Source organism: Sus scrofa, chromosome 3, assembly GCF_054392235.1.
Source record: "Sus scrofa isolate SSC_HxYL_T2T_F1_AM1 chromosome 3, Sscrofa_HxYL_maternal_Yorkshire_Landrace_v2.0, whole genome shotgun sequence".
Lineage (NCBI taxonomy): Eukaryota > Metazoa > Chordata > Mammalia > Artiodactyla > Suidae > Sus > Sus scrofa.
Window position 1 is genome coordinate 42,626,469 of NC_139385.1, and position 14,131 is coordinate 42,640,599.

At 42.2% G+C, this 14,131-nt stretch overlaps 1 protein-coding gene across 16 annotated transcripts in view; it reads right to left on the reverse strand.

Annotated features, from left to right (window-relative positions):
• Positions 1-14,131, reverse strand: part of RBFOX1 (RNA binding fox-1 homolog 1) — a 2,264,635-nt gene that overhangs the window by 1,248,779 nt on the left and 1,001,725 nt on the right. The window lies entirely within an intron of this gene.

Sequence of the window (14,131 nt, forward strand, 5' to 3'; positions counted from 1 at the left end):
CGAACCCGCAACCTCATGGTTCTTCGTCAGATTCGTTAACCACTGCGCCACGATGGGAACTCTGGATTATTAATTTTAAATCATTCTCACATTCTAAGTCATAAACTTTGACCACTTATAGCTATACTTTCCCTCTGTCCTTCAGCTGCATCTCATAATGGTTTTGGTATACTTTGAGGGACTTTCATATCCGTAGGTAAAATCACAACGCTGGGATTGCCGGATTAAAAGTATTCATATTTTGCTATTTTTCACTATGTAAGTTTTAGGTGTACAATAGCATCGTGCCCAAACTAGAGAGGTGTGAACACAAATCTAGTTGCCGTCCACAGAGTTGGCCCCCCTTAGCCATTTCCCTCACCCCCCAATCCACTTCCCCTGATGACCACTAATCCGTCCTCCGTTATCTCTGAGGGGATGTTTTGTTTGCTCCTCGGTTTGGTGGGGTTTGTTTTATTTTTAGATTCCACATACGGGTGAAATCAAGCTGGGGTTGTCTTGCCATGGTCTGACTTATTTCACTTAGCATAACACTCTCAAAGTCCATCTATGTCGTCACAAACGGCAGAATTCCGCTCTTTTTTGTGCCTGAGACCTGACAGCACAAATAGAAAACATAGGCAGTAACCTCACTGACATGAGTCTTCAGGATGTTTCTGCGGATCCGAAGGCAAGGGGAACAAAAGCAAAAATAAACAAATAGGAACTATATCAAACTGAAAAGCTTCTTCACAGCAAAGGAAGTCATGGTCAAAGTGAAAAGGCTGACTACTGAATGGGAGAAGATCACTGCAAATGACGTAGCTGATAATGGGTTAATATTCAAAATATATAAAGAATGCATACAAATCAATTACAAACAATCCAATTAAAAATGGGCAGAGTATCTGAATATAGGTATTTTTCCAGAGAAGACCTACAGACGGCCAATAGGCACGTGAAAAAATGTTCAACATCCCTAATTATCAGTGAAACGTAAATCAAAATCACAGTGAGATATCACCTCACTCCTGTTAAAATAGCTATTATTAAAAAGACAAGGAGTACAAACACTGGAAATGATGCAGAGAAGGGAACTCTCATATGCCGTGGATGGGACTGTAAACTGTTGTAGCAACTATGGAAAACAGTATGGAGATGCCTCAGAAAATTAAGAATAAAGCATTTGACCCAGCTACGCCACTTCAGTGTACTAACTTGCAGAAGAAGAAAATACTCATTAATAAAGATATAAGCAAGGAGTCCCCATTGTGTCTCAGCAGTAATGAACCTGACTAGTATCCGTGAGGATGTGGGTTTGATTCCTGGCCCTGCTCAGTGGGTTAAGGTCCGGCATTGCCATGAGCTGTGGTGTAGGTTGTAGACGTAGCTCGGATCTGGTGTTGCTGTGGCTGTGATATACGCTGGAAGCTACAGCTCTGATTTGACCCCTAGCCTGGGAACCTCCTTAAGCCACAGGTGTGACCCTGAAGTGAAAAAAAAAAAAAAAAAAAAAAGAGGTATACTCACTCGAATGGTCATTGCCACAGTATTTGAAATAGTCAAGATACGGAAATAACCCGAGTGTCCATCCATCAATGAATGAATGGATAAAGAAGATGTGATGTATATCTTTATCTACAGGTATATGTGTATGTAAATATAGGTATGTGTGTGTTGTGTATACATGCGCACACAATACATCCCATAAACTCTGCTGTTGTCTTTCACTGACATTCAATTCAAAACATCATTTCCCCTGTGTTATCTTCTTCAATCCAAGAGTCATCTAGAAGTGTGCTAATTTCCAAAATGTTGGGACTTTTCTAGATATATTAGTATTGACTCCTAATTTAATTCATTATTGTCAGAATATATACTGATAATATTTCAAAATTTGAAAGGGATTAAGATTTGCTTTACGCCCAACATGTGAACTATCCTGGGAGACTATTTCATGTGCACTTGAAAAGTATCCATATTCTGCAGTTGTTGGGCTGAGGATACTATTCTACAAATGTCATCAGGTCAAGTTGGTGGACAGTGTTATTCATATCACCTATACCTTGCTGTCATTTTTGTGTGTGTTCTGTGTACTTTTGCTTCATTTATTAGAAGCTCTGTTATGAGGCATGGACATTTATGATTACTAAGTCTTCCTGATAACTGGATATTTTCCATTATGAAATGTCCCTTATATGTCTGGTAATACTCCTTGCCTCGAGATATACTGTTTTGATATTAATATAGCCATTTGGGCTTTTCCTGTACTTGCTGTGTTTACTGTAATACTGTTTTCTCTCATTTTATTTCAGAATATTTGAGTTTATGTGTTTTGTAGTTACAGCAGGTTTCATGTAGTTGATTCTTTTTTTTTGAAAACCAGTCTGAGATGATTACTTTTTTTTTTTTTTTTTTTTGTCTTTTTGCTATTTCTTGGGCCGCTCCCGCGGCATATGGAGGTTCCCAGGCTAGGGGTCTAATTGGAGCTGTAGCTGCCAGGCTACACCAGAGCCACAGCAACGTGGGATCCAAGCCACGTCTGCGACCTACACCACAGCTCACGGCAACGCCGGATCCTTAACCCACTGAGCAAGGCTAGGGATCGAACCCACAACCTCATGGTTCCTAGTCGGATTCGTTAACCACTGAGCCACGGCGGGAACTCCTGAGATGATTACTCTTTTAATTTGAGTGTTTAGTCCACTTATATGTAGTGTAGTTATTGGTACAGCACAGCTGGACTTAGGTTTATATTTACTCTTTATTTCTACTTCTCCTTTATTGCTGCTGTTGTTCTTCTATTCTCCTTCTCAATCTTCTGGGTTAACTGATATTTATATTATTCCAGGTGAGCATGGAATAATAAACTACTCTTTTTCAGACTATACAGTACAGCAGAAATGGACAGAACATTGTACATCAACTACAATAAAAAAATTAAAATAAATAAATAAAAATAAAAAACTGTACATCTTTGTATTATTTTTAGTAGTTGCTCTGGGGATCTTCCTTAGCACAGCGTAGTCTATTTAGCATTAAAACTGCACTTCTTGTCAAGTGTCAGAAGCTTTCAACAACTTGGTTCTAACACTCTTATCCTTTGGGTCGACATACGTCATAACCTCCCTAAAACACTGACCTCACTCTTCCTTTAAACAGTTATGTGCATTTTCAAAGATAACAAAGGAAACATTACAGACCTTCATATCTATTCGCATATGTATCATGTCCAACGCTCTTGTTTCCGTCTTTAAATGCAATTCACTTGGAGTCATTTCCTTTCCGCCTAAAGAGATTCCTTACCTATTTCTCAAAATGCAGGTCTAATGGTAATGAAATCTCTGGTTTCATCTAAAAATGTCTTTATATCATCTTTGTCTGGGTAGGATATTTCTGATGAATATACAAAACTGGGTGGGCAGATTCTTTCTTATTTAATCACTGAAAGGCTCATTCTGTGACTTTTTGACTCAAATATTTCTGATGAGGAGTTGACTGTTATCAGTACTGTTATACGCCCTGTAAGTAATATATTTGTTTTTCTGGCTGCTTTCAAGATTTTTTAAGATTGTTTGGCTTTATCACCATTACTGTGATGTAGATAGTAAAGTCACATTAGGTGTGGTTCTCTTCGCATTTACCCTGGTTAAGGTTTCCTGAGCTTCATGAATTTGTTAACTTTGAAATATTTCACCAAATTTGGGGAAATGTCAACTATTATTTGCACATCATCTTCCTTTCTTCTTTCTGGGACTCTACCTGTAGGCTCTACCACGAGATACTGTCCCCAGGTCATTGGTCTGTTAATAATTTAATCATATTTCTCTCTTCCCCAGGTGGAATAATTTATAATAATCTATATTATGCTCACCAATCTAGTGAGCTTCTGCCTCCGTTCTGCTATTAACCCCACGTAGTGAAGTTTTATTTCTAATATTTTATTTTTAAAACTAAAATTTTCATTTTTTTGTATGACTATGCATTCTTTTAAAATCTTTTTCAAATTTACAACAGCTGTTTTAAATTCTCTGTCTGCTATTGCCAACATCATGGTCATATTGGGATTAACTAATTTTTTCTCATTATCATGGACTCTGTTTTTCTATTTTTTTCACATATAATAATATTTATTTATTTATTTATTTATTTATTTATTTATCTTTTTAGGGCCACACCCACAGCACGTGGAAGTTCCCAGGCTAGGGGCTGAATCGGAACTGGAGCCACCAGCCTATGCCACAGCAACATGGGATCCAAGCCTTGACTTCGACCTACACCACAGCCACAGTGACTCAGGATCCGAGCCCTGTCTGCCACCTACACCGTAGCTCACGCCAATGCCAGATCCTTAACCCATTGAGCAAAGCCAGGGATTGAACCTGTGTCCTCATGGATACTAGTTGGGTTCATTAACCCCTAAGCCACGACAGGAACTCCTTATTTATTTTATTTAAACAGGATATTAAATCTCTAAAATATAAGGAAAAGATTACAATCACCATGCAGTGGCCATGAGGTAGAAAGTTACAGAGCCATTACAGCTATCCTTTAAAAGAATCAGGAATAACATGACTATAAAATGTTATAAAATTTCATGGATAAAAGACAAACAAACAAAAAAAAAACCTAAAACTGAGAGTCTGTATTTGACATGGGGGCTTTAAATTTTTAAGTTCCACTCTGTTGGCTCTTCATACCATGTCTACAATAAAATTGCATTCATTTAATAGTCAAACTACTTGACGTTCTTCGATGAAAGTATCTTGTCTTTGTTCTAATGCTTCCGTGATCCTTAGGAAATAATTCATTTCCATATGCTGTCTGGATATCCCAACATCCTTAGTAGACTTTTCTGTTATAGTGGAAGGATCAGAATTTTTCATGTCAGAAGCCCTTGGCCAGAATACTGCCTGTACTGCTTAACTAACCAAATGGCTATTGACTGGTCATTTAATTTCCCTGAGACTCATTTTTCCATCTGTATATGAGGGGCAATAATAATATTTATTTGAGAAAAAATAAAAATGTAATAAGAGCAACGCTGCTTTTGAATAGGAACACATGCCTAAGTGCTAGTAGTCTTGTTATGATAAATAGTTGTGGGATTTTTAAATGAATGGTTTCTCATTTCTAACCTGATCTTCCCGCTAATGACACATGGGCCATTAGGCCTCTTTAGGGGACCTTGGCTGAGCCATTTCGGTTTACAAGCATTTGGCTAACAACCAGATCACAGAAGATTGGCAGAGCATCTTTTTTTTTTTTTTCTTGGTACCTAGTTGTTTATCCAGAAACGTTACTTTGAAATGTGTCTTAACTGCATCTATTCTCTTGTTATTCACTCTTTTCCTTTGCATAATTTCTCATCCTTTCAGAATGACAAAAAAAAAAAAAAAAAGCAATTTTCCCACTGCTATTTTGGGACTGAATTGGGGGTTCTTTGAGAGAAGCTATAGGCTTTCTCCCCCCACTCCCCACCCATAGCCAAGTGCCTCTAATTTGGTTCAGTAAGTTCTCTTTTATTCACCCACATCGATAATTCCCTTAAAAACAAAATAATTTCCCCTCAAAGCCTTTCATCTGTTGATCTCAGCACTTCAGAAACTAATTAATCTTCACAATATGCCTGGATCAGCATTATCCCTTTTGTTTTTTCAGATGAGCAAACAAACACTATGAAATGAAACAGATTGCTCAAGGTCGAATGGCGAGTCGATACCTACGCCCGATTTGAACTCCGAATCCCATGTTTTCAAGGTTGGGGATGGATGCCCAAGCCTGTGAACACAAGTGCACTGTGGAACGCATCTGATAAGCGTGGCCGTGCCTGTCCTGAGGTTGACATGTCGGTAACAGGGAGTGACATTTAGTACTGCAAACAGTCTCCAAAAGGAGGTCGTTTCTCAAGACTCTTGTTGGAAACACAGCAGCCTATTTCCCCGGCTTCGTTCCTTCCTTCCTTCCATAAGGTGATCATAATTTCCCAGGTCATCTGGGACAGGTGCAGGTAAGCCAGCTTCCCAGCAGAGTTCTAAGGAGCCTCCTTTTCCTCTGCACAGTGTTGAGGGTAAAACAGCGAATGAACAGGTCACCTTGCGGATAAAACACCTGGACCACTAGCATTCCTAGGATCAGTCAGGTAAAGAGCAGCACGTCCTTCCCCAAGCCCCAAACCACAGAGAAAGGACAGTACTGTGCGTCCCGAGAAACAGTGAGCAAAGACTACCTGGGACGGTGAGAAAGCGGGAAAGAGATGAAATGAATGACGGGAGTTCAGCAGATGCAGGGAATCGGAAAGGGGGTGGGGCTCTGGGTGTGTCCTCAGCGGTCCAGATACGTGCAGGTGAGTGTCCAAGCATCCAGGAGGGTGTCTTGTTCCAGGTGTGGCATAGAATTAACAGAGCAGTCCTTTTCCAAATGAACTGGACAGGTTTAATAATGAGCCAGCCCCGCAGTAACACCCACAAGGTCCCCCGGGCTAACGGTCCTTCCCTATTTTCCAAGCTTTGATAAGCTCCACTGATAGATGTCTATATAATATATGGACAGTGACAGGGTCCATCCCCAACTCCATAAACAGCTGTGATGGAATTTCTCAAACCTCTGGTGATTTGATCCTCAGAACCATTTAATTTTATTTAGGAAAATAAAAGCATGAGATATTTTCTGTAGCTACATTCAGTAGGCTGAAATGCATACCAGCTCCACCACTCAAAAAGCCAACTGCATCTGCAGAGATAAAGGCTGCAAACTATATCCATTGCTAAAAGTTCCAAAACATAAATTTTAAAGAAAGTATGGCAGAGGCAGAGTACTTGATTTGCTCCAGCGTCCCTGCTTGGTTTTGTCCCAGTCTACTGCCCAACATCCCTTAAAGACGAAAGACAGGAGTTGCATGCCTGATCTACTGAGCATCTTGAAACAAGCAATTATGAAAGACTTCCGTCCATTGTTCTCCAGGCAGAAGAGGGCGGGTCAAATGGTTTATCCCTCATCTGGTGTTTCATCTGATAAAAATATGCCTGTGACGTGTAACTTCAATTGTGCATATGGTTTACTAAACTGTAAACAATTAATTTATTACCCAATTTTCTTGTCAATTTGAGAGATGTTTTTTAATCCCTGCAAAGGAAGGAGGAAATTTAACATAGCATCTACTTTTTCAAGGTCCCAATCTGGACTGCCCCTAAATATTTATGGAACACCATTTACTCTGGGTCACTGTCTGCATCCCATTAAGGGAGGGGCTGTCTATGAGTTCCTTGGGGAAGATACTATAATACCGGGAGTGAAGCAAAGGGGATAATACCATAATCCATCAGGACTATATCCATTGACCTTTTAGACTGCATAGAATATGATACAATTTAGTTTTAACTTTGTATCTTTGTATTTACACAAATGGAAACAGTAATTATTGCTCCCCAGGTTCAAATAACCATCTAAACCATGCTACCTCTTAGATTCTCAGTGAAAACATCTTACATGATTAGACTATAGGATTTGGTGCAAAATATTCTATGATCCAGAAAACAATTACCTAGAAGTACTGTGTAACAAGACTTCCCCTAACACATGCTTCTTTTGAAATTCAATAAAAACAAAATAAGACTCAGTGTCTTCTTCTGATTTAAAACACTTGCAAAACATCTTAAACACTTAACGGCTTCACCAGCAAAAGGCAGCTCTGGCCCACGAATTTAGAAATTCATCTTTTCAAAGACAACAATTTCTAGCTTCCCACTCGAGACAGAGGACAGAGTCACTCTGAGCATAATTTGCCTTGACAACAGTATGAAATATTGAAGGATTATGTCCTATGGCTTCTTCTTTTTATAAACCAGGAATCTGAGCTGCCTCCCCACTTAGCAAGATCCTCCTTATTCTTCAAAAGTTTTACAGCCTCTGAGCAACCTCCCATGACTTTCCCTGAAAGAATTATTCACTCTCTCCTCAGTCCTGTCACATTTTGTACCTGCATTTATTAGAGCACATCGTAATGAGCACAATATATGTGTTTATTTTCCCTCACTTCAGGGTGACTGCCTGGAAGACAGGAGAGGTATTCTATTTGTAATTCAAAAAAAAAAGAAAAGAAAAACCCTCGGAATTCTCTTTCATCCTCTCCTTTCTTCCCTGCTCATCCACTCCATCCAGTTCATAACAAGTTCTGCCAACTTTACCCAACACATACCTGCCCGCAGGACTTTGTTTCCATGGTTATCACCTCTCATCGCAGCATCATAACTTCTCTCTGAGGTGATGATTATTTTTCCTTCTGCTTTTGCCCTCCCACCATCCACTGGTTCATAACAGACAGTGATCTTTTAAAAATGTAAATCAAATCACGATACCCTCCTGTTTAAAATGTTCAGTGCCTTTCCAGGGAACCCGGAATCAGATGCAAATGTCTCAGAGGCTGCACATCCAGCTTCACTGGTTCTTAACTGAGGGAGATCACGCTGGGCTGGAGGGATATGTGGTGATGTCTGGGGAATTTCTGTGCTTGTCACATGGGGAGGGGTGCAGTGTCCTGGCACCTAGTGGGTGGAGGCCAAGGATGCCGCAAAAAAATCCCTCCCTGCATGGGACAGCACCACATCAAAGAACCATCAGCCTCAAGTGCCAACAGCCGGATAAACCGAGGTTGAGATGCCCTGTGAAATCGACTGCCCACTCACCCCTCCAACTGCATCCACACTGCTCTCCCTACCTCCACGAAGAGCCACCACACCAGCCCCTGCTGGGGTCTGTAAGCTCGGTCCTACCCTGGAGTCTTTGAGCTCATCTTTTCTTCAGCTTGCACCTGCTTCCCCTGATGTTTGCAGCTGCTTCTCCTTTGCTGTGCACATCTCTTTGTAGAAGCCACCCTTAACCCTCAAGCTTAAAAGCCCACCTAGCCACGTACCGTCACATCAACTGATGCTAATCCACAGCTTCTCTTAGGTCACAATTTAAAACATAAACACCTGTTTCTTACATGTTGGTTTCTTTCTTTCAGTCACCCGGGAAACTATATGTTCCATGAGGCAGAGACCTTCTCTGTTTTATTCCCAGAAACTAACACAGTGCTTGGTATATGGGAGTCATTCCATACATTTTTATATAAATATAGATCATCTTTTAATTAACTTAATTATTTATTTATTGGCCGCCCTGAAGCATATGGAGTTCCCGGGCCAGGGATCAGACCCGAGTCACAGTTGTGACCTAAGCTATAGCTGCAGCAACGCCAGATCCTTAACCCACTGTTCCAGCCCATGGATCAAACCTGCGTCCCAGCCCTCCCAAGGCGCCCCCTATCTTATTGTGCCACAGTGGGAACTCTCAATACATTTTTTTCCCCAAAAGTAAACAGATGTATTAATAAACACTTTTCTTAAAGTAAAACACTAGATCCTTGCACTGTCCCTCAGGTCAATGTCACTCTCCATGTCGTTACCATAGATTCACTCCAGTTCAGAATTTGAGGTGAGGGGCAGATTCTAACTTTCCACCTCTGAGCCAGAAAATAATTAGAAGGGCACTTTCAACATCTAACTGGAAAGACTCGTGCTTCTCGATATGCAAATCTAGCTAATGCATTTAGATAGATATGCAAATCTATCTAAAATATGGCACAGATCAGCTTATCTACAGAACAGAAACACTTCACAGACGTGGAGAGCAGACTTGCGGTTGCCAAGGGGGAGGGGGAGGGCATGGGATGGATGGGGGGCTTGGGGTTAGTAGGTGCAAACTATTGCATTGGGAGTGGATAAGCAATGAGGTTCTGTTACATAGCACAGGGAACTATAACCCAATCACTTGTGATGGAACAGGATGGAAGATAATACGAGAAAAAGAATGTATATATATGTGTAACTGGGTCACTCTGTTGTACAGCAGAAACTGATAGAACATTGTAAATCAACCAGAATAAAACATTTTTAATTCAAAACAAATAAATAGAAACTCCAGTATACATAGGCAAAAAGCGCCCATGGTCACGACAAACCTTCTAATTAATAGATTAGTGTCCACATAAAGGATGACAGAGCAGACAGCGCTCAGGGCTCTGGCTGTTCCCACACACCCCTCACTTCGCAGCCATGAAAAGATGATGCTCCCGACCTAAAGCAATTCAACCCCAACGCACTTTGCCCGGCCTTGCGAAAGGGTGGCAAACCATCCACCAGCCTCGTTTTCCCTGAATTGTTGCATTTCTGCCAGAACTATAGAGATGGTGACTCAGACGGCAGGCCCGGAGGAAGCACCCGCCCGGAATCCCAAAGCTGGAGAAGGCAGCATCAATTGTGATCACAAGCCCTACTGGTCCACAGCCTGATTTCTCCTGGGTGCAGCCTCACGCCTCCGCCTCCCTGTGCCTTCTGGCTCACGTTCATGTGTCTGGCAGCTGCAACCTGAGCTGAATGTTAGAGCAGGGTGGCCATCACTGAGGGGACCAGAGAAAAACCTAGCCTGTGTTTACTTCCGCTATTCAATTTTAGAGGCTTGCTCATCCACTACCCTCCCACCGTAGCCCGGAGAGAGGAATTCAAGATCAAAACATCACTGCTTCTTAGAAGAGTAATTGGACTAAGTGGGCCTTCATTTTCAAGTGGTGGAATCGAGCCACGGAGGGGACGGAAACGAAGAAATCTCATCTTTCAAAAGCCAGGTGCCTTCTTTCATGATGACGTATGTAATGATCTTATTTTCTTGAACACTCTCATGGGGAAAAAAAAAAAAAAGGATGTGGGGGAGTGGGGGAAATGTCTTTGAAACAAGGAAAGGCCATGTGGTGACAAGATAGTGGTGTCGTCTGCCGTGACAACACAGCCCCCTCTCTGCAGCGTCGCATACATTTTATCCATGTTCTTACATCGCATTATTCTCTCCCTTTCCTGTGCTCGCTGCCAGGGTTCCCAGGAGCAGAAAGAAGGAGGATGGCAACGCTTCATCCAAGTCCCGTTGGTGTGCACACCCTGAGTCCCCCGTGGTGATCTGAAAGTACTAATGAGAGCCCACAACAGTTAAAACTCTCCTGTTTGCAACTGGCAAAAACTACAAAAGCAAGCCAGCTTGAGTGGGAAAAAGAACAGAGGGGAAATTTACTCGTTCAGGCCTAAGTTCGAAGTGGCAAGGAATTCAGGCTTGGCTGGCTTCTGGAACTTTTAAAATGATATCACTGGGTTTCCATTTTTTTCTGTCTTGTGGTTCCATCCCCAGGAATGTGGGTTTCATGCTTAGATTCCACGTGGTGCCAAGATGGCTGCAAGCAGCTTCAGACCTACATCCTCCCAAGTTCAAGCAAAATTTTAAAATCTCAGAGACTTCATGTCACTAGTTCCAATGGGCGCACAAACTCAGCTTCCAATAATCGTGATGCCCGGGGTTCACACCGCTTTGACTGACCAGGTATAAGATCACATGTTTCCTCCGCCAGAGAGACGGACCATTGTGGGAGATGGAGCATAAGTCACAAGGGCTGAGTGATGGGGCAGAGGTCCCTGAAGAGGAACTGGCCCTAACAGAAACGGAGGGGATGAATTCTGGGCTGCAGAACTGCCAAATGCCCACTCTACACTTGAGCAACCAACACAACTTACTTTGAGGGGGTTTCGAATCCCAAGTGCAGAGAGGTTAATAATACAGTAATCAGGTAGCCTAATGCAGCTGAGAGAGGCTTGATCTTCTCTCTGTTTCCCATAACCTTGAGCTGGTGATTGCTTTATGAACCCATAAGCAGATTTATCATCCTGAAGCTCTTGAGTTTAAGTTGGTGTTAATGGCTTGCTGCTTTAGACCTCTCTCTTGAAAAGGTTTTTTCTGGTCAAATCCCTCTTATTTCTAAGATGGGTCTTCCCTAAGAGCAAGACTCGTTCATGCAAGTCAAGTTGCATGATGACAACCACACACCAATGAGAACAACCACAGGCAAGTCAGTGGTACTCTGGGGAAGGGTCCCACAGTGGCACAGGGAAGGTGTGCCTCGTAGCTTCTCTTACCTAAAGAATGTGGGTGGATGTGGGTGCTCGTGGAGGTGGGTGATGTGGTCAAGGCTTGAAGCCATGGTCATCCTTGTAAAAAAAACACCTTACTCTCAACACCAAGTAGTGTTCATTCTTCAGGGCCACTAGTCCTGAAAGGCTGAGCTTTAGGGGGGCCACCAATAAAGCTTGGCTGTACCAAGCCTTCCATTGCTTCCCTTAGCCATTTGGATAAAGGCTAAGTGTCTTTCCCAAACCTTGCTGTGAGTCCCATTATATGGTCTCTGGGTACTTCTGCAGCCTCACCTCTGGTAATCTTCCATCACCCTAACCCCTTTCTCTGCATCCTTCACCCCTACCGCTTCTTTAATCTGCACATTCTCAAACAATCCAAGCTCCTCCCAGCTCTTGGCCTTTCTCACCATCAACACCCTTGCTCCCCTCTGTCTTCTCATGAATAGCTCTTTTGTTTTCTATTCAAACAGATCCTCAGAGAACTTTGTGGGCTTCCCTACCCCAAAAAGCCCATCTCCCACAAACATTTATGTAACCAATAATTACTGAGTACAAACTATGTGTCAGACACTATTTCAGGGACTAGAGAAATTAAAAAAAAAAAAAAAAAGCCGAAAAACTTCTTGTGCCTCCCTCTGTGATGCCTTGGTTTCCTTCACATACATTCCACATCTTGTGACTGCCCTATTTGTGTGTCCATTTATCTGCAGTTGGTTTTCTGTCCCTCCCACTAGGTCATCAGCTGCACGAGGGCAGGAATCACTTCGCTGCATCTACATCATCGGGACGAAGTAGAGCTTCAGTAATTATCTTGTCGAGTGGTTGCAGAAGGGCTTGGACTCACGAATGATAAGTAAATACACAACAAGAAGGAGATGAGAAGTGACAGGAGGAAAGAGTCTCAAAGGTTAAGGAAAGCCCTGCAGAAGAAGAATGACCCCTATGGGTACTGGGGTGATGGGCCAAAGTGTCCTGCCCAAATGAAGCTGCCGGAAGTTTGACCTATGATCATATGATCATGAGAACCTGCCCGCCAGATAAAATTGAGAACTGTGTCCCACAGGGCTGCACGAGACCTCCGCAGGGTTAGGTAGGAACTGTAGGCTACCTCAGAGCCTCAAAACAACAAAGCTAGCTGCCTGGATCTTTAATTAAAATGCCACATCCAAACACTACGTCACGGAGGTACTTAGAAACTTGTTCATACGCTTCCAAAGAGTCCTGGAAGATTATTAAATTTTCCTTTCGTTCCTTCAAGGAAAGAAATCTTTGATGGCCCAACCAGATGAATTAGGTAACCTCTGGAGTCCTTTGAGATTCACCAAGGCACGGGAGTCATTGTGTGAGCTTCATTTCTTCTTCAACATACCCCCCCCCCTTTTTTTTTTTTTTTTTTGCTTTTCAGGGCTGCACTTGCAGCAAATGGAAGTTCCCAGGCTAGGGATCGAATCAGAGCTACAGCCACTGGCCTACAGCCACAGCAATGTGGGATCTGAGCCGTGTTTGCAACCTACATCACCACTCGTGGCAACAGTGGATCCTCAACCCACTGAGCGAGGCCAGGAATTGAACCTGCATCCTCATGGATCCTCATCAGGTTTGTTAACCGCTGAGCCACGAAGGGAACTCCCTTCAACATACCTTCTTGAGGAGCCCCGTACAACTTATGTAAGATGTAAAGAAAACAGGCATAAGCCTCCCGGGAGGGAAATACACACAGAGAGAACAAGGCAAGACAGAACCACAGTACGAGTGACATTTCTCAGTGCCACCCTGGCAAAAGCTACCTCGATCAGGAATGTCTGAGAGGGGCGGGTGGGAGGAATGCAATTTTACTGCAATATTTGTATATTATATTTATCTTTCTCCACAAATAAGATGATGATTGGATTCAAATCACATTTTGAACCGGATTCGTTGCTGAAAATGTCAAAAATGAGGTAGCACTCAACTCTGGCAAGACCTTGAAATCTGTTCCATAAAAGGCAATTTCAGCATAAAGCATGGTTAACCTTGAATAGTTAGATTAATGATCCAGCACCTTTCAACTGAGCGCCAATGAATAAACAAAACTTTACAAGCAAATTTAGCAACCTCTTAGAAGAAGAAAAGCAAAACCAATCAAGAAAGATGAATGGTGGTGAAATAAACATCTCAGAGCA